General features: G+C 44.2%; 1 long non-coding RNA gene across 2 annotated transcripts; it reads right to left on the bottom strand.

Moving 5' to 3' along the window:
- Nucleotides 1–15,821: 15,821 nt before the first annotated feature.
- Nucleotides 15,822–18,758, bottom strand: LOC125526586 (uncharacterized). Of its 2 annotated transcripts, none has more exons than XR_015607296.1 (10): nt 18,518–18,758; nt 18,077–18,417; nt 17,726–17,875; nt 17,588–17,647; nt 17,307–17,487; nt 17,021–17,210; nt 16,836–16,934; nt 16,489–16,740; nt 16,311–16,386; nt 15,822–16,198 (listed from the first exon to the last, which is right to left on the bottom strand). It is a non-coding gene; the product is annotated as an uncharacterized LOC125526586 (long non-coding RNA). The 2 variants fall into 2 exon arrangements; XR_015607295.1 differs by having other exon boundaries at nt 15,826–16,198; nt 18,163–18,417; nt 18,518–18,755.
- Nucleotides 18,759–21,276: the final 2,518 nt, after the last annotated feature.

The following is a 21,276-nucleotide window of genomic DNA, read 5'->3' on the forward strand; positions in this document are numbered from 1 at the left end:
TGTGCGCCTAGCCTAATAAGGCCAGGGTGCCTCCCCTCAGCCGATGCTAGCCCTTGGGATGTGGTGGAACCCTTGGCGGGCTTCCGGACTCCTACGGAAGTTTCCAGAACCTTCTGGAAGCTTTCCAGTATAGTACCAAAAAACTGAAACTTTTTCCGGAACCCTGAAAGCAACTTCCATATATAAATCTTTACCTCTGGAGCTCCTCGTGATGTTCGGGGTCTCATCCGGGACCCCGAACAACATTCAGTCACCAACATGCATGTCCCAATATTACTCTAGCGTCACCAAACGTTAAGCGTGCGGACCCTACGGGTTCAAGAATCATGTAGACATGACCGAGACACCTCACCGGTCAATAAACAATAGCGGAACCTGGATGCCCATATTGGTTCCTAAATATTCCACAAAGATCTTTTATCGGTCGAACCACGATTTCAAGGATTCGGTTAATCCCGCATGCAATTCCCTTTGTCTAGCGATATGTTACTTGCTCGAGATTCGATCGTCAGTATCTCCATACCTAGTGCAATCTCGTTGCCGAAAAGTATCTTTACTCATTCCGTAATACAAGATCTCGTGAGTAACTCATTAGCCACATTGCTTCTAAGATCTTTACGATGTTGTATTACCGAGAGGGCCCAGAGATGTCTCTCCGTGGAGCATATTTATGATCACCTAGTTATGAAGTGTAGCACACAAGGTATTCCTCCGATATCCAGGAGTTGCATGATCTCATGGTCTTAGGAATAGATACTTGACATGAAAAAAGCTATAGCAATAAACTCAAGTGAGATACAGTCGAATGCTAAGCTTATGGTTGGGTCTTGTCCATCACATCATTCTCCTAATGATGTGATCCTGTTATCAAATGACAACTCATGTCTATGGTTAGGAAACCTTAACCATCTTTGATCAACGAGCTAGTCTAGTAGAGGCTCACTAGGGACATGGTATTTGTTTATGTATTCACACTTGTATTTATGTTTCCGGTCAATACAATTCTAGCACGAATAATAAACCTTTATCATGAACAAGGAAATATGATAATAACCAATTTATTATTGCCTCTAGGGCATATTTCCAACACATCTAAACGAAACAAGCCTTCACTCCAATAGCATGGAACTCCTCGAATCATCCTTGGCCAAACATCATCAACAACTCAATAAGTCTTGGAGCCTGCACGAACCAAAGATATAGCTTCTATACATTATTGAGAAATAATTGATATTCCACTTCCCACAAAGCTCAGGTAACAAAGAACAAACCAATAAAACAATCACAAAAGGTTATGTCACAACTTTTCTTTTGAAACATGCGCTGATGCATTTTGTCCAAATGGTCCAACATACTTATCTAAGCATTAGTCATATCGAGCCCAACTATGAGATGTCGGTCACACTTGGCGGCAAGCTTGTTTAGCAATACTTAACATGATTGGTGTTTATGTGCGGCACACAATAATATATTGTGCGGGTACACCATGTGCACTCTTGCTTACTACTATAATTTTATTAAGAATTAAAAACATGATTTTCCTAACTGTAACTTGGCTAAGTTTTTTATGGCTAAGTTAATGCACTAAGGATGTGTTTGGTTAAAGGTGTAGATATGGGGGGGTTGGGACCACCCGGATTATGTGAATGTGATGATTCAATTTTAGTTTTTGGTTTGATGGGTAGGATGAACCCATTTTCTGTTTAGTTTGAGGAATATAGTTGGTTGGGATGAGCCAACTGATGTATTTGGTTGATAAATGAACATGGGCAGTTGGGTTGTGATAACCTTCTCATCTATATGGTAAGAATAGCACCATATGTTGCAAAAATCTGATGCACCAATTGAGTTGCAAAATAATTACAAGGCATATACAAATCTTCACATAAATTTCCTTTGCAACAAAAAACACATGTGCTAGCCACATACACATAATTCAACATTTCATGGCAATCCTTGGTAATTGCCTCACATATTAGTATTGGAAGCAAAAAATGCCATAGTCATAGTTCAGGAGGCAAATACATGCCATAGTCTAGAACCTAGTACATACAAACTCAATGCCATTGCCTCAAAACAAAAGCCATAGTACAGAATGATACATAATAGAGGGGAGTTCAATGCCTTTAGCTGAAAGCAAAAGCACATAAGCCTGTTAGGCATTTGCCACAATTAACTATATATACAGTCAACCCAAGTCTTCATGGTCTTCAGCACCCAAATGTAGTGGAAACATACCTAGCAACCCAAATTAGCTTGTTCTCAAAGTCCAGCAAGTGGAAAGCATGTGTGATTCAAACATTCTCCACCAAATGCGCATAGTAGTGAGAAAGATGTGTCGGTTGGAAACCATGAATGTCTTTGATACCGTCCCAAAGTCCAGTAGGCGACTCATCATTCGACTTACCAGCTGCCACTATTGTTGGAAATATGCCCTAGAGGTAATAATAAATTAGTTATTATTATATTTCCTTGTACATGATAATCGTTTATTATCCATGCTAGAATTGTATTGATAGGAAACTCAGATACATGTGTGGATACATAGACAACACCATGTCCCTAGTAAGCCTCTGGTTGACTAGCTCGTTGATCAATAGATGGTTACGGTTTCCTGACCATGGACATTGGATGTCGTTGATAACGGGATCACATCATTAGGAGAATGATGTGATGGACAAGACCCAATCCTAAGCCTAGCACAAGATCATGTAGTTCGTATGCTAAAGCTTTTCTAATGTCAAGTATCATTTCCTTAGACCATGAGATTGTGCAACTCCCGGATACCGTAGGAATGCTTTGGGTGTACCAAACATCACAACGTAACCGGGTGGCTATAAAGGTGCACTATGTGTATCTCCGAAAGTGTCTGTTGGGTTGGCACGAATTGAGACTGGGATTTGTCACTCTGTGTAACGGAGAGGTATCTCTGGGCCCACTCGGTAGGACATCATCATAATGTGCACAATGTGACCAAGGAGTTGATAACGGGATGATGTGTTACGGAACGAGTAAAGAGACTTGCCGGTAACGAGATTGAACGAGGTATCGGGATACCGACGATCGAATCTCGGGCAAGCATCGTACCGATTGACAAAGGGAATTGAATACGGGATTGATTGAATCCTCGACATCGTGGTTCATCTGATGAGATCATCGTGGAGCATGTGGGAGCCAACATGGGTATATAGATCCCGTTGTTGGTTATTGACCGGAGAGTCTTCTCGGTCATGTCTGCATGTCTCCCAAACCCGTAGGGTCTACACACTTAAGGTTCGGTGATGCTAGGGTTGTAGAGATATTAGTATGCGGTAACCCGAAAGTTGTTCGGAGTCCAGGATGAGATCCCGGACGTCATGGGGAGTTCCGGAATGGTCCGGAGGTGAAGATTTATATATATGAAGTCCAGTTTCGGCCATCGGGAAAGTTTCGGGGGTAATTGGTATTGTACCGGGACCACCGGAAGGGTCCCGGGGGTCCACCGGGTGGGGCCACCTATCCTGGAGGGCCCCAGGGAGGGGAACCAGCCCCTGGTGGGCTGGTGCACCCCCCATGGGCCTCCCCTGCGCCTAGGGTTGGAAACCCTAGGGGTGGGGGCGCCCCGCCTAACTTGGGGGGAAAGTCCCCCCTTGGCCGCCGCCCCCACCTTGGAGATTGGATCTCCTAGGGCTGGCGCCCCCCTAGGGGTCCTATATATAGTGAGGGGAAGGGAGGGCAGTCACACCCAAGCCTTGGCGCCTCCCTCTCCCTCGTAACACCTCTCTCTCTCTCGTTGGAGCTTGGCGAAGCCCTGCCGAGATCACCGCTGCTTCCACCACCACGCCGTCGTGCTGCTGGATCTCCATCAACCTCTCCTTCCCCTTGCTGGATCATGAAGGAGGAGACGTATTCCCAACCGTACGTGTGTTGAACGCGGAGGTGTCGTCCGTTCGGCACTTGGTCATCGGTGATTTGGATCACGACGAGTATGACTCCATCAACCCCGTTCTCTTGAACGCTTCCGCTCGCGATCTACAAGGGTATGTAGATGCACTCCCCTTTCTCTCGTTGCTAGATGACTCCATAGATTGATCTGGGTGATGCGTAGAAAATTTTAAAATTCTGCTACGTTCCCCAACAGTGGCATCATGAGCTAGGTCTATGCGTAGTTTCTATGCACGAGTAGAACACAAAGTAGTTGTGGGCGATGATTTGTTCAATTTGCTTGCCGTTACTAGTCTTATCTTGATTCGGCGGCATTGTGGGATGAAGCGGCCCGGACCGACCTTACACGTACTCTTACGTGAGACAGGTTCCACCGACTGACATGCACTAGTTGCATAAGGTGGCTAGCGGGTGTCTGTCTCTCCCACTTTAGTCGGATCGGATTCGATGAAAAGGGTCCTTATGAAGGGTAAATAGCAATTGGCATATCACCATTGTGGTTTTGCGTAGGTAAGAAACGTTCTTGCTAGAAACCCATAGCAGCCACGTAAAATATGCAACAACAATTAGAGGACGTCTAACTTGTTTTTGCAGGGTATGCTATGTGATGTGATATGGCCAAAAGGATGTGATGAATGATATATGTGATGTATGAGATTGATCATGTTCTTGTAATAGGAATCACGACTTGCATGTCGATGAGTATGACAACCGTCAGGAGCCATAGGAGTTGTCTTAATTTATTTATGACCTGCGTGTCAATGAAAACGTCATGTAATTACTTTACTTTATTGCTAACCGTTAGCCATAGTAGTAGAAGTAATAGTTGGCGAGGCAACTTCATGAAGACACGATGATGGAGATCATGGTGTCATGCCGGTGACGAAGGTGATCATGTCGCGCCTCGAAGATGGAGATCAAAAGGCGCAAGATGATATTGGCCATATCATGTTACTTTATGATTTGCATGTGATGTTTGTCATGTTTACATATTATTTGCTTAGAACGACGGTAGCATAAATAAGATGATCCCTCGCAATAAGTTCAAGAAAGTGTTCCCCCTAACTGTGCACCGTTGCTAAGGTCCGTTGTTCCGAAGCACCACGTGATGATCGGGTGTGATAGGTTCTAACGTTCACATACAGCGGGTGTAAGCTAGATTTACACACGCAATACACTTAGGTTAACTTGACGAGCCTAGCATGTACATACATGGCCTCGGAACACGGAAGACCGAAAGGTCGAACATGAGTCGTATAGTGGATACGATCAACATGAAGATGTTCACCGATGATGACTAGTCCATTTCACGTGATGATCGGACACTGCCTAGTTGACTCGGATCATGTATCACTTAGATGACTAGAGGGATGTCTATCTAAGTGGGAGTTCATTGAATAATTTGATTAGATGAATTTAATTATCATGAACATAGTCAAAAGGTCTTTGCAAATTATGTTGTAGCTCATGCTTTGGTTCTACTGTTTTAGATATGTTCCTTGAGAAAATTTAGTTGAGAGTTGACAGTAGCAATTATGCGGACTGGGTCAGTGAACTGAGGATTGTCCTCATTGCTGCACAGAAGGGCTATGTCCTTAATGCACCGTTCAGTGCGTTGAACCTCGAGCGTCGTCTGTAGATGTTGGGAAACATCTGACATACACGTTTTGATGAATATGTAATAGTTCAGTGCGTAATACTAACGGTTTAGAATTGTGGCACCAAAGACGTTTTTTGAAACGTCGCAAAACATATGAGATGTTCCAAAGACTGAAATTGGGATTTCAGACTAGTGCCCACGTCAAGAGGTATGAGACCTCTGACAAGTTTCTTAAGCCTGCAAACTAAGGGAGAAAAGCTCAATCGTTGAGCATGTGCTCAGATTGTCTGAGTACTACAATCGCTTGAATCGAGTGGGAGTTAATCTTCCAGATGAAATAGTGATGATTCTCCATAGTCACTGCCACCAAGCTATTGGAGCTTCGTGATGAACTATAACATATCAGGGATAGACATGATGATCCTTGAGCAACTCGCGATGTTTGACACCGCGAAAGTAGAAATCAAGTAGGAGCATCAATTGTTGATGGTTAAACCACTAGTTTCAAGAAGGGCAAGGGAAAGAAGGGATACTTCATGAGACGGAAAATCAGTTGCTGCTCTAGTGAAGAAACCCAAGGTTGAACCAAACCCGAGACTAAGTGCTTCTATAATGAGGGGAACGGTCACTGAAGCAGAACTACCCTAGATACTTGGTAAATGAGAAGGCTGGCAAGGTCGACAGAAGTATTTTGAATATACATTATATTATTGTGTACTTTACCAGTACTCCTAGTAGCACCAGGGTAATAAATACCGGTTCGGTTGCTAAGCGTTAGTAACTCGAAATAAAAGGCTATGGAGACTAGCTGAAGGTGAGATGACGATATGTGTTGGAAGTGTTTCCACGGTTGATGTGATCAAGCATCGCATGCTCCCTCTACCATCGAGATTGCTGTTAAACCTAAATAATTGTTATTTGGTGTTTGCGTTGAGCATAGACATGATTGGATTATGTTTATCGCAATACGGTTATTCATTTAAAGAGAATAATGGTTACTCTGTTTATTTGAATAATACCTTCAATGGTCTTGCACCTAAAATGAATGGTTTATTGAATCTCGATCGTAGTGATACACATGTTGATGCCAAAAGATATAAGATAGTAATGATAGTACCACATACTTGTGGCACTGCCATTTGAGTCATGTTGGTATAAAACGCATGAAGAAGCTCCGTGTTGATGGATCTTTGGACTCACTCGTTTTTGAAAAGATTGAGACATGCGAACCATGTCTATTGGTAGATATGCATGAAGAAACTCCATGCAGATGGATCGTTTGGACTCACTTGATTTTGAATCACTTGAGACATGCAAATCATACCACATGGGCAAGATGACTGAAAGGCCTCGTTTTCAGTAAGATAGAACAAGAAAGCAACTTGTTGGAAGTAATACATTTTGATGTGTGCAGTCCAATAAGTGCTGAGGCACACAGTGGATATCGTTATGTTCTTACTTCACAGATGATTTGAGTAGATGCTGAGTATATTTACTTGATGAAACACAAGTCTGAATTATTGAAAGGTTTAAGTAATTTCAGAGTGAAGTTGAAGATCGTCGTGACAATATGATAAAATGTCTATGATATGATCATAGAGATGAATATCTGAGTTACGAGTTTGGCACACAATTAAGACATTGTGGAAATTGTTTCACAACTAATACCGCCTGGACCACCATAGTGTGATGGTGTGTCCGAACATCACAACTGCACCCTATTGGATATGGTGCATACCATGATGTCTCTTATCAAATTTCCACTATCGTTTATGGGTTAGGCATTAGGGACAACCGCACTCACTTTAAATAGGGCACCACACAATTCCGTTGAGACGACACCGTGTGAACTATGGTTTAGAGAAACCTAAGCTGTCGTTTCTTAAAAGTTTGGGGCTGCGATGCTTATGTGAAAAAGTTTCAGGCTGATAAGCTCGAACCCAAAGCGGTGGGAGGATGGTAGAGACTTGATGAGGTTATTGAACCGTCACTTCAACTAGTGTGTAGCAGGGCATAGGAAGTTGTTCATGTGGCACCTACACCAATTGAAGTGGAAGCTTATGATAATGATCATGAAACTTCGGATCAAGTCACTACCAAACCTCATAGGTCGACAAGGATGTGTACTACTTCAGAGTGGTACGTAATCCTGTCTTGGAAGTCATGTTGCTAGACAACAATGAACCTACGAGCTATGGAGAAGCGATGGTGGGCCCGGATTCCGACGAATGGCTCGAGGCCATAAAATCCGAGAGAGGATCCATGTATAAAACAAAGTATAGACTTTGAAAGAACTACTTGATGGTCGTAAGGCTGTTGGGTGCAGATGGATTTTAAAAGGAAGACAGACAATGATGGTAAGTGTCACCATTAAGAAAGCTCGACTTGTCGTTAAGATGTTTCCCGACAAGTTCAAGGAGTTGACTACGATGAGACTTTCTCACTCGTAGCAATGCTAAGAGTTTGTTGGAATTATGTTAGTAGTTACTGCATTATTTATGAAATCTTGCAGATAGGATGTCAAAACATTGTTTCCTCGATGTTTTTCTTGAGGAAAGGTTGTATGTGATACAACCAGAAGGTTTTGTCAATCCTGAAAGATTCTAACAAGTATGCAAAGCTCCAAACTATCCTTCTAAGGACTAGAGTAAGCATCTCGGAATTGGAATGTACGCTTTGATGAGATGATCAAAGATTTTGGGTTTATACAAAGTTTATGAGAAACTTGTATTTCCAAAGAAGTGAGTGGGAGCACTATAGAATTTTTGATGAGTATATGTTGTTAACATATTGTTGATCAGAAATGATGTAGAATTTCTAGAAATCATGCAGGGTTATTTGAAAAGTATTTTTCAATGGAAAGCCTGGATTAAGCTACTTGAACATTGAGCATCAAGATAGATAAAAAACGCTTAATGGTACTTTCAAATGAATACATACCGTGACAAGATTTTGAAGGAGTTCAAAATAGATCGACAAAGAAGGAGTTCTTGGCTATGTTGTAAGGTATGGGTATTGAGTAAAACTCAAGACCTGACCACGGCAGAATAGAGAGAAAGGACGAAGGTCGTCCCCTATGCTTTAGACGTAGGCTCTAAAGTATGCAATGTTGTGTACCGCACCTGAAGCGTGCTAAGCCTTGAGTCAGTCAAGGGGTACAAGTGTGATCTAGGAATGGATCACAGGACAACGGTCAAGGTTATCCTTAGTAACTAGTGGACTAAGGAATTTTCTCGATTATGGAGGTGGTAAAAGAGTTTGTCGTAAAGGGTTACGCCGATGCAATCTTTGACACTAGTCTGGATGATTCTGAGTAGTAAACCGGATTCGTATAGTAGAACAGTTATTTGGAATAGCTCCAAAAGAGTGTGGTAGCTGCATCTACAAGATGACATAGAGATTTGTAAAGCACACACGAATCTAAAAGGTTTAGACCCGTTCACTATAACATCTGTCACAAGCATAACATGATCAAACCCAGAACTCATTGAGTGTTAATCACATGGTAATGTGAACTAGATTATTGACTCTAGTAAACTCTTTGGGTGTTAGTCACATGGGGATGTGACCTTGAGTGTTAATCACATAGCGATGTGAACTGGATTATTGACTCTAGTGCAAGTGGGAGACTGTTGGAAATATGCCCTAGAGGCAATAATAAATTAGTTATTATTATATTTCCTTGTTCATGATAATCGTTTATTATCCATGCTAGCATTGTATTGATAGGAAACTCAGATACATGTGTGGATACATAGACAACACCATGTCCCTAGTAAGTTGATCAATAGATGGTTATGGTTTCCTGACCATGGACATTGGATGTCGCTGATAACGGGATCACATCATTAGGAGAATGATGTGATGGACAAGACCCAATCCTAAGCCTAGCACAAGATCGTGTAGTTCGTATGCTAAAGCTTTTCTAATGTCAAGTATCATTTCCTTAGACCATGAGATTTTGCAACTCCCGGATACCGTAGGAATGCTTTGGGTGTACCAAACATCACAATGTAACTGGGTGGCTATAAAGCTGCACTACGGGTATCTCCGAAAGTGTCTGTTGGGTTGGCACGAATCGAGACTGGGATTTGTCACTCAGTGTAACGGAGAGGTATCTCTGGGCCCACTCGGTAGGACATCATCATAATGTGCACAATGTGACCAAGGAGTTGATCACGGGATGATGTGTTACGGAACGAGTAAAGAGACTTGCCGGTAACGAGATTGAACGAGGTATCGGGATACCGACGATCGAATCTTGGGCAAGTATCGTACCGATTGACAAAGGGAATTGAATACGGGATTGAATCCTCGACATCGTGGTTCATCCGATGAGATCATCGTGGAGCATGTGGGAGCCAACATGAGTATCCAGATCCCGCTGTTGGTTATTGACCGGAGAGTCGTCTCGGTCATGTCTGCATGTCTGCCGAACCCGTAGGGTCTACACACTTAAGGTTCGGTGACGCTAGGGTTGTAGAGATATTAGTATGCGGTAACCCGAAAGTTGTTCGGAGTCCCGGATGAGATCCCGGACGTCACAAGGAGTTACGGAATGGTCCGGAGGTGAAGATTTATATATAGGAAGTCCAGTTTCGGCCATCGGGAAAGTTTCGGGGGTAATCGGTATTGTACCGAGACCACCGGAAGGGTCCCGGGGGTCCACCGGGTGGGGCCACCTATCCCGGAGGGCCCCATGGGCTGAAGTGGGAGGGGAACCAGCCCCTGGTGGGCTGGTGCGCCCCCCATGGGCCTCCCCCGTGCCTAGGGTTGGAAATCCTAGGGGTGGGGGCGCCCCACCTGACTTGGGGGGCAAGTCCCCCCTTGGCCGCCGCCCTCCCTTGGAGATTGGATCTCCTAGGGCCGGCGCCCCCCTAGGGGTCCTATATATAGTTGGGGGAAGGGAGGGCAGCCACACCCAAGCCTTGATGCCTCCCTCTCCCTCGTAACACCTCTCTCTCTCTCTCTCGTTGGAGCTTGGCGAAGCCCTACCGAGATCACCGCTACTTCCACCACCACGCCATCGTGCTGCTGGATCTCCATTAACCTCTTCCTCCCCTTGCTGGATCAAGAAGGAGGAGACGTCTTCCCAACCGTACGTGTGTTGAACGCGGAGGTGCCGTCCGTTCGGCACTTGGTCATCGGTGATTTGGATCACGACGAGTACGACTCCATCAACCCCGTTCTCTTGAACGCTTCTGCTCGCGATCTACAAGGGTATGTAGATGCACCCCCCTTTCCCTCGTTGCTAGATGACTCCATAGATTGATCTTGGTGATGCGTAGAAAATTTTAAAATTATGCTACGTTCCCCAACAACTATAGCATTAGCGATCTTATCAAAACAGCCATGAATATTGCCATCAGCCTATCATCACTTTCTTGGGCATAATTTTTTTCTTTCTTTGTTGCTTCCTCATGCAGCAAACCGAGCCGATGCACCCTCTAGGAAGGTCAGCCGCCTCCCTTGCTTCCTCCAACAAGAAGCAGGTCACCACGTGCCCTCTTACCTGCCGTAGTGACGAGGTGAGCAGAGGGGGAGGAAGAGATGGGGCGGTCGGATTGGAGAGACGAGAGATGAGTGTGCCATCGCCTAGGGTTTTCAATCTAGAAATGAAGAGAGTGAGGGTTTCGGGAGGGTGAGAGATAGCGATATAGCACGGGAGGTGAGACAGAGGAACGCATGCATGTCATGTGAGGAAGCGGCGAGGGAGTGTGCCGCTCGGGCCGACCGATTGTGTGGGGATGGATCGGTCCAACATATTTTGTGGATATTCTCTTTTTTGGAGTGGATCCATTAAGTTGTTTTATAACCAAACATCCATCTTTTTGGTACCATCCCAGCCCATCTTGGACGATTCTTGCAACCGAACACATCCTAAGAGGCTGGGTTGTCCAATCTCTTTGCTTTGAGATCCATGGAGTTTTTTTGCAGGAAATCCACAAAGGAGATGGGAGAAACAATATGAGATAAGACGGTTGGCATCGCCGACTTAGGCATAGGAAAATTTGAGTTAACTTATAGAGTTTTGATATTCAGTTTTTTTGTGTCACGTGCATGGCCGGTATTATGTATAGACGTATTTAGAAGTGTCTGCTTGTGCAAGCATGGTTTTCACTTCTGTGGAATCTCAACGTGATACGCATATAACTACTGCAATCGTGGAAAGCGGTGGCGAGAAGACTTCGATTTGGTGGTACTTCTCAAGTACTGGTCTTGAGTTCTAGCGTGAAAACTTGAGATATAACCATAATTGGTTATATCTGGCAATGACGATGATTTTATGCTGTTACCTTGTTGAGGCATTGCTCGGACTTGATTTTTAGGGTGAAAATCCAAGATCTGGCCTTCGATGGTTAGATTCAGTGACGACGGCAACTGAGCGGCGTTCCCTTTTAGAAGGTTTTGATGTTGAAGAACTTTTCATGTTGTACTTGTGATGTCTAGTGGTGCTTGGTGCGGGTATGATTGTTACTGTAGCTTGTCGAGTATATATTGTTTTGGTCACTTTGGAGTTTTTCTTTTTCTTTTGTGCTCCACCTAGGTATAGCTTCGGTTTTGTAGAAGTTCGCTATTTGCCGGTATCATTATTTGTCTGAGCTAGTGTTCGTTGTGTGCTTCGTAATTACCTAGCTATGGAGAGGTTGGAAGTGTGTTCATTATGTTAAATGCTTCATTTTAAATGATCTACGCTTCTTTTTCATCGACGACGATTGTTGTTCTGGTACGCTAGTCCTTTGAGGCCTTAATACAATGATTTTTTGACTGCTAAAAAAGGTTTGCCCGACTCCAGTGAAGAAAGAGCGATGACGGTGACGAGGCTTTCTCTCGCTCCCATGCTTGCAATCATCACTAAGTGGACTACAAACATGGATGTAATTTCTATTGCTTCTTTTGTTCTTTGTACTACCCTAGTGTTTGATGAATACATCAAAAGTTCTCAAAAAAGTTATAATATCTTACTTCATCGAAAAAGAGGCGCTGATTTCCCTTGATTCTAAGACATTTTCCTCGCTGAAACCAAACACCGAACTTATTCACAAAGAAACACGTGACCAAGAAAAAGAGTCCGTACGTGTGGCAACAGTCCAGCCCAGACGGCCCACGTACACGCCCTCGATCGATCCGATCGACGATATATAAAGGGACTGAGGGGACGCAGCAGTGCCGCAGGGTCGACCGATCTATCACACAGCTATGACCGACATCGAGAATCCCGACGTCGACGACGGCAGCGTGGCAGAGGCGGAGCCCGCCCAGTGCAGCCGGCGCGTGTACATGTGCCTAGTGTGCTGCGTCGCCTTGGCGCTCGTCCTCGCCTTCCAGAGCTTCTTGCACTTCAAGGAATCCCATCCTGCGGAGACCATGCTGGGTATCATGGTGGACCTCGGAGGGCTCCTGGCTGCGCTCGTCGGCGGCTGGTTCGTCCTCGTTTTCGCCGCGCTCGTGGCCGACTGGTTTGAAGGCAATCCGGAGGGGAAAAGGCTTGTAGATAACTTGATCGAATCCGATCGCCCTTGTCTGCTGGAATCCTTCCGTCTGGTTCTAGGTCGCTGCGACCCGGATCAGCATGTAGTTGATGCATAGTGTTGAAATATTGTATAGCGTGTTGTAATTGGTTATAGGCTCTTGTACCGAAAATCAGTTTCTGAGCACAGGCTCAGATGATCCCGATATCGTGGTCTTCCGTTCGCCTGAGGATGCACGCCTAGAGCTGTATTTTGTCATCCTATTCCTTTAGAAATAGGATCGACAGAGGACGCATTGATTGTCACGGGCGAAACACTGTGCGTCCGGACCAGAATCAGGGCGCACGGCTCATCCTATTTCCTGAGCCCACCCGAGCTGTCTCACGCCGACAGCTGCACAAATGCCCACCGGCCACCCCCCATCATAAATGCATCTACCAGCTCACGCCCCCCTCTACTTAACACACCCAGCTGCTCAATTTTCCCCCATCCCCCATCCTCGTATCAAGGCCGTCTTCAGAAATTTAAGGCCCCGGTGCGAAACGTAAAATAGGCCCTAATTTTTTTTCGAGAAAACTGTAAAACTACATAATTCTTTTAAAATGTAGTTTCTCTTAGTTGTATAACTTCAAATATATATTATCTCATGCATTATTTAACATATAGAAGCAATAATGCAAAAAGAGTGTAGTAACAAAATTATATAGTGATCTCATGTTATGTTGAAAAGGATAATCTTTCTATTTTTTCAAATAAAATCTTCAATTATATCTTTATAATTATTTTTCTCCATGGCATTATTTCCAGGTGTTAATGTAGCCAATCTGTTGACTCCTTTGAATGAAATATGGTAGCACAAAGTATATAACCCTATTATTTTTTGTTAGAACGGAATTATACTAATATACTACTTTCTTTGTTTCTAAACATAAGCCTTTATAGAGATTCCACTATGGACCACATACGGATGTATATAGATGCATTTTAGAATGTAGATTCATTCATTTTGCTCCGTATGTAGTTCATAGTGAAATCTCTACAAAGACTTATATTTAGGAACGGAGGGAGTAGTAGGGATTACATTGGATTTGACATGAGAATAACGATAGTAGATATTACCATGCAAAAAAAAGTACATATCGTGAACTCGTGGAGACTGGAGACGCACGCACGCCTCGCTGTAACTGGTCTGCCTTGCTTTTTTAGCTGATTTTCTGCATATAGGCCGGAAGTAGGAGCACACGTATTTGGCAAATGGGGCCTGCTAGTGAGGGCCCATGAACCCACTCACGTGCATCCACCGCTTGCGTCCGGAGACAGTTTTATTTTGTTCAATCGGATCGGTCTACCCAGGCAGCGTGCCAGCCAACATACAAAACTTGATCGGCTTTCCTAGTTTTTTTCTTCGGTTAGGGCCCCCTGATTTTGGGGGCCCTGTGCGATCGCACCGTTCGCACACCCCTCTCGACGGGTCTGCCCCGTATCTGCTTCTCATCAGGTCACTGATTATCTCATCCGTGCCACCATCGTTTACGTGGGTGCACCGAGTCCTCATAACAAAAACTTTAGATTCATATCACAGCTTACTGCTTCAAAGAAGAACGCGAGTCGGTCACAACCCCCTTCTTCATGAACTCTTAGGCCTTGTTCGGCAGCTCTCCGCTCCATGGCTCAGCTCCTGGAGCGGCCGGAGCGGAGCAGCGCCGTAGCCTATTTTTCTAGAGTCGTCAAAGTGGCGCTCTGTCGGCTCCCATATTTTAAGAAGCTAGATGACTGCCGAACAGGCTCTTAGTCATAGATATGTTGTCAATTCTCTTTTCATTCAAATCTATAATCCCCTAAACACATTTTGTCCCGAACCAAGTATATTCATTTCTTCCAAAACATTTTTGTTCCTTTTGCTTATGCCTCAACTGCCAATGCTCGAGCCCGCTTTGAACAAAAAAAAAAAACTTTTTGCATGCACGAATATACAATCCAGAAAGGGAAAAGTTTGTTTTTGCCACTCTAGTTTTTGCCAATTTTGCTTATGCCACTCTAGAATTTGACATTTCACTTTTGCCATTCTTAGCTTTTGACAATATATCACTTGCCATTCCGCGGCAAAAGCAAAAAATTTAGAGTGGCAATTGTCATACATGTCAAAAGCTAAGAGTGGCAAAAGTGAAATAAAAAATTATCGTTTTTGTCACGAAATGGCATTTGTGATGTATTGTCAAAAGCTAAGAGTGGCAAAAGTGAAATCTCAAATTCTAAAGTGGCATAAGCAAAGTTGGCAAAAACTAGAATGACAAAAACAAAGTATTCCCATTCAGAAATTGTTCGCGAACACCCAACAACCATTCTGGCCGAGACACATGTGCCTTTTTTCCTTTCCAGAGCTATACGTACTACCTAAATTCATGCACGCACAAGCACTGTCTAATTTTGCCACTAATAGTTCAGTTCGTCCCACACAACACTTTCCAAGCAAATAGTTCAGTCATCACAACTTATTACCTCGACGTTGGGGGTGTTTGTTTTCAGGGATTTTTTTGTGTAGGGACTACAAAAAATCTCTCTTAAAGACTTTTTTATCAAACAGGAGGGACTTTTCAGGGACTAAACTAGGTATTTGGGACTAAATGAAGAAAACTCTCAAAAAGAGTCTTTTTGGGATTTTTCTAACAATACCCCTCCATGCATCCATTGGCCCGTCATCCCATAGTGTTGTTTGATTGTTATTTTTCTATAGTAAGGGCAACATGGTCATTTAATAACCTCTAGAAATGGACTAGGGACTTTTTAATCTCTGGAAACAAACAAAAAGAAGCTTTTTAGAGACTAGGGACTTTTTAGTTGGGACTAAAAAAAAGTCGTAGGACTAGAGAACCAAACACCACCGTAGTTCACCCAGTTCCACATACTTAAGTACAGGTCCACATAATTAAAACAACGCATGTCCATAGGTCCCCAAACTTACAATCTAATTTCGAATGTTATTGCCGCACCCTATCATGGCTTCCCTATTAAACCTCCACATCTACCGACAAAGAGGACGCACAGCCAAAATATCTCGACGGGCTGCACACAGACTGCAGGTACTTCTGATTCGTCATCAATCAACAATCTCCTGGTACAGGAAGTCCGGGAGTTCTCCTTTGTTACCCTTCGTGGCCACTATCTCGTATGCAATCTTCTTTCGTAGATGCTCAATCTGACCCTGTGGCAAACAGACATTGTTTGTGAAAGAGTTAGTTTTTCTTTTTCCATTTTGACAGTCTTACCATGTTCAAAGTAACTTAGGAATCGGGTAGTCGCCTCATTTTTTTTACCTGAGTAAGTGTCCTTCACAGGTACAGACCGGTGAAATCCAGGATGTAGTGCATGGCATATATACTACTGTTTTCCCTGCAATCAAAACACGACAGTCAATACGAGTTTTAAAGTGTGTAAACTGTGGTAAGGCCGCTCAATCTACCAGCAAGGTATCTTTTGCGGAATCTCACGCACCTGCTACATGGCTCGTGCTGCGCCACCAGCAGGTACATAAAAGACCACCCAGCTGTCTACCAATCCAACACCATAAACGTCATTGAACAGGGTGCAGAAGCTTTGCTGAAACTTCCTTGCCAAGGGCTCGTGCTTGATCTTCGTCTCATCTGACCCATCTGTCTCAGTTGGATCAAGCCCCATCACAACTTTCGTACCCTTGTCCAGGATGTACAGTGACTAGCAATCCATGTAATTAACCGGAAACATGAACTGAAAGTTGTTTGTCAAGAACCAGAATAAGTAAGCCAGATAGCAAACATCTTATTGCAAAGTGTTAGGTATTATTCTGAAGACATTTCGCGTACCTTTTTAAGCCAGTCGATTCTGTAGCCCATCTTTTTACAGTCCATCATCATGTAGATGTACTCCCAGTCTTTTGCTTCACCATCCTTACAAAGCTCCACCTGCACCCAGACCATGTACAAAACCATCATGATTTTACATACAGCAACATAACAGTCACAATCTGCAATTAAGCAATGACGTGTACCACAAAATGAGGGTCGAATATCCCTCTGAATCTATCTAACTACCCTCTGTACATGATCTCCTTCTCGCTTAGCATCCGTTGTATGCATCTCCACAAATTCAGTGTCAATTCGCCACCAGGGGTTAGCTCATCCTTCAGGTCTTGACCAGAACCCACTGCTAGTATTGGATGATAATGCTTGAACCATTTCCTGTACATTTTTTCGGGTTCCCAGATAAGCAAGTCAAGGGTGGTATTTACAAAAGAATACACGCTTGGGTATGGTGTGTGATTATGTTATTCTTACTTCTTTAGAATGTTCTCGCCGCACCCTATCATGCCGAGGTAGAACTTGCCAATGTCATGTTCAGAAGGTTCCACTTGGCACAGCCCAATCGATGTGGGGTACTTCTCCCCCAGTCACGCCTCGACGAATTCCCTGTTCCCAGCTCTGCAGAAATTGCCTCCAAATCCACGGGGGGCATCTCCTGGCATTATCAAATCGGAGCAAGTTGACCAACATCAATCTTGTAGCCAAAGGTATCTCGGTTTCACACATGTAAATGTGTTTGATGTAAATGTACTTACCCGCGACGTCACCTTCCACACCAAGCGTAGTCAGTGACGCCTTTGCATGCTCAAACATGCCTGAACGGCAACACAAACTGTTTAGTGTGTCCATGTCACAAGAGAACCAGATAGGCTTTGTCAAAAATCACAGCTAACCTTCAAACAGCTCCGGATTGGCTAAAGCCAATTTCAGGTCTTATCACACTTTTAGTTGGTTCCTCTGCGTATTTGCGAATCAACTGCTCCATAGCACTAATTCGGGATGGACACGGTGTCCGGTCTGGTGGCGTACTCCCCAACCTTAATCTGCCAAATAACGGGACAGGCAATACTTTGTTCAATTTTTTTACCCTTTCTTCCTTAATGGATGTTTTTATGTACAACAATTATGCTACCGCGGATAATGTGGTCATTCAAAACAGTTATACGATTTTTGAACATCCAATTAATGCATATGGTTCAGCTGTCGAAATTCATCTACTAAACACTATACTTTCTGAACCATACCAGAAATCATCTTCCTCATGTCTGAATTTTCCCCACCCGCGTGAATCATTGTTTTCATCGGCGCGTGCGAATCATTCTTTTCATACCTTTTCATCCAACAAGGCACCTGGGGGTTGACTCTGTCAGTTCACTGTGCAGGCCTTGTCGGGGATGAATCCGATCGTCGTCGAACGCCAGCAAGCGCAGGAGTGCTGCCCTCGCATCCAATCTGCTGCCCACAACCAGAATCAGCATTGGAACCTGCAGGTACATCAACCCTTGCCCCGTTGTTCGCCACCACCACCAGAGGAACCCGATCTGGTTGCTCCCGGCTATCCGCGAACTCCTCAAGAAGTGGGAACCTGGCAAACACATGGCAATGTAGGCGGCCATTTTTTTGCCCGTAAGTGCTCAGTACAAGCTAGCGGTTCAGAACTTTCTTGCGGATCCGAGGTTACTAACCTGTCAACTGCATCCAGTTCCTCTCAGCCAGTGACGGCCGTCACCGGATACCTCGCCCTCGGAATCAATGTCCCCACCGGTCGCCGCCGACGGGTTTGCTGACAGGGGGGCGTCTGTGGGTGGTGGTAGGCGGCCGGGCACGAGTGGGGGAGGGGCGAGGCCAGGGGTTTGCAGAACAAACGACACGCAGGTGTGACGAACCCTACCGGACAGACAGCTTCCCTTTCCTCATCGCCCTTATCTGATCCATGGATCAGAAAAAACACTAACGTCTGGTCTACGGCCCAGCCTACACCCGCGCCCCTCGTCATAGCAGTACGCGCAGGGCCCACGTACGCCGCACTGTGTCGTACGGTATTCCAACTTCCAAACCTATTTTCCAAAAAACACGGCTGACACGCCAGACCGATTTTCCCGCATCCCGAGCTCGGAACGGAGGGCGAAGATATCGAGAGCAGCTGGGCTTGGGCACTAAAACGCCCTGTCCCTCTTGTACTTCCTTTTTTGGGGGGTTTCTAAATAGAGCCAACACCGTAGTGAACATGTGTTTGGGTTGACGGTCATCGGCAATCAGCTTCTGTTGTAAGAAAAAAATAAGTTGAATTCACAGTGAGAGGATTTTAGAACTTACATTCACTAGTAGAAAAAAGGTCATTTTGTCCCGGTTCGTAAGGGCATTTTGTTCCGGTTCCGGAACCGGGACTAAAAGATCGTTACTAATGACATTGGCCTTTAGTCCCAGTTCTTACACGAACCGGGACAGATGGGCCTCCACGTGGCCGGTGCGGCGAGGCCAGGTAGGAGGCACTTTGGTCCCGGTTGGTGGCACCAACCGGGACCAATAGGCATCCACGCGTCAGCTGTTCAGGGGTTAGGGTTTTTGTTTTTTTTCTGAAGGAGGGGGATTTGGGGGTTTTGTATGGTTAATTAAGGTGTTTCATATATTATGTTAGGTAGCTAATTAATTAATAGAGAGAAGTGTCCCCTCTTATCTCCGTGCTTGGCCGACGCTACGTACTATATGTATAGAGAGCACTCGACACGCTAGCTAGTAAGCAAAAATGAAGGAAACAGAAGATCGTCATGAACATATGCATACAGAGAGACGTGATATCGACCTCTCCTTCTCCGAGAGATTGGTCAAACAACAAGTTTTCGTATGTCTATCCGACGCTACTGGCTACATATATACAATATAAGATCTCTTACAATATAATCCCCTAATTATATATGAACACAGGGTCCACATAGTATTCTCCGTCTTTATCGATCACGTGGTCAAGAAAGAATGTCGTCAATTTCTCTTGAATTCCTCGCATGCGATCTAGTGCTAGGAGTTCATCCCGCATCCGAAACATCTAATTTGAAGAAGGTGGTCAATACATATATATGAATGAATGAAACTCAACACAAAAGATGGTAAATAAAGTTAAATTCTGAATATTATTGCTTACGCACTTCATATTGTTTTTTTAGTGTAGCCCCGCTCACAGGTCGTGTGGCGGATGGACTCACAAACGTAGTATCCACGGTAACTATTCCCGGCTTCCTGTCACAACCACTTTACAAGAAATAGAGGTCAATCAAACTGATAAGCAAGCATGCTAAAATGGTATTGATGAAACTAGCACTTGAATCACTAGGAGATGCGCGGAACATGCTAGTAGTACTTACTTTCGGGTGTTTAAATTCCAGCTTCTTCGGCAGTCCCGGAGCTTTTGAGGTGAATTTTTTCCAAACCCTGCCAGACAAAGAAAACAATTACTTGATATCAGGAAGTGAACAAAGTTGCCGATATGGTGCGATAATGATTGATTTAACTTACTTCTCGAGAATTTCAGTCATGTACGCATACTCCTTGGGATCTTTTCGTCTCGAGTCTAAAACGGTTACTAGTCCCTGTTCGAGCTTAATCTCTAGGAGAATATAGTGGAACCTGCGCACGCATGCATAACTCATCAATTACATTACTATAACCTCGACTAATAAGGGAAACCGAATATGCACAAAAAAGTAACACTCACTTGAAATTGTAAGGAAAGAGTATTATAGATTTGTTTTGATTTAATACCAACGATCATAGCAAGTTGGCCTTGGTTTCTTTTTTCTTAAATTCAACTGAAAATGCATCTATGATATCTGGGTTAATGGACCCAATATCACCGATTTGTCTTTTCTTCAATTCGGCGATCTTCAATCTGCATAATATAGTGAGGATAACTATAAATACATGCAATGAAAGAGCTGACCTATATATAGAGACTTAATGACAGAAGTAGTACTTACAGACAGTAGCAAGTGACCGTTAATTTATCGAGGGCCCTCTGATTGAAAAACTGGAAGAACTCCTCAAATGGAACATTCAACAGATCAGTTCCAATGAGGTCATGCTCCTCTTTAACTCTCAGCGTCAAAGTATTCCTCCCCCAGACTCTCTGTAGGTTTTCATGTACCAATCATGAAATCTTCGCATCATCGTTGTTAGAGACCTTTCATCTTTGACGAGAGGCTTCCCGTACTCGTATCTGTGTTCTTCCACCTCCAAGAATTCATAATGTACATCATCGGGCAAGTAATCATCAAGATTGTTATAACTGGGCACCATCCTCGAATCGTTAGCGACGATATCGCTAGACACTTTGAGCGGGGGGGGGGGGACGATTGGTTCTCTTGTTCGCCTAGCTGGGCAATTTTTTTCCCAGCTCGTCGTTCCGCTAACCTTTGATCACTGACAGTACTTCCCGACCGCTCCGCTTCGA

The sequence above is a fragment of the Triticum urartu genome, chromosome 6A (assembly GCF_056163025.1).
Source record: "Triticum urartu cultivar PI428250 chromosome 6A, HENAU_Tu73, whole genome shotgun sequence".
NCBI classification, from domain to species: domain Eukaryota; kingdom Viridiplantae; phylum Streptophyta; class Magnoliopsida; order Poales; family Poaceae; genus Triticum; species Triticum urartu.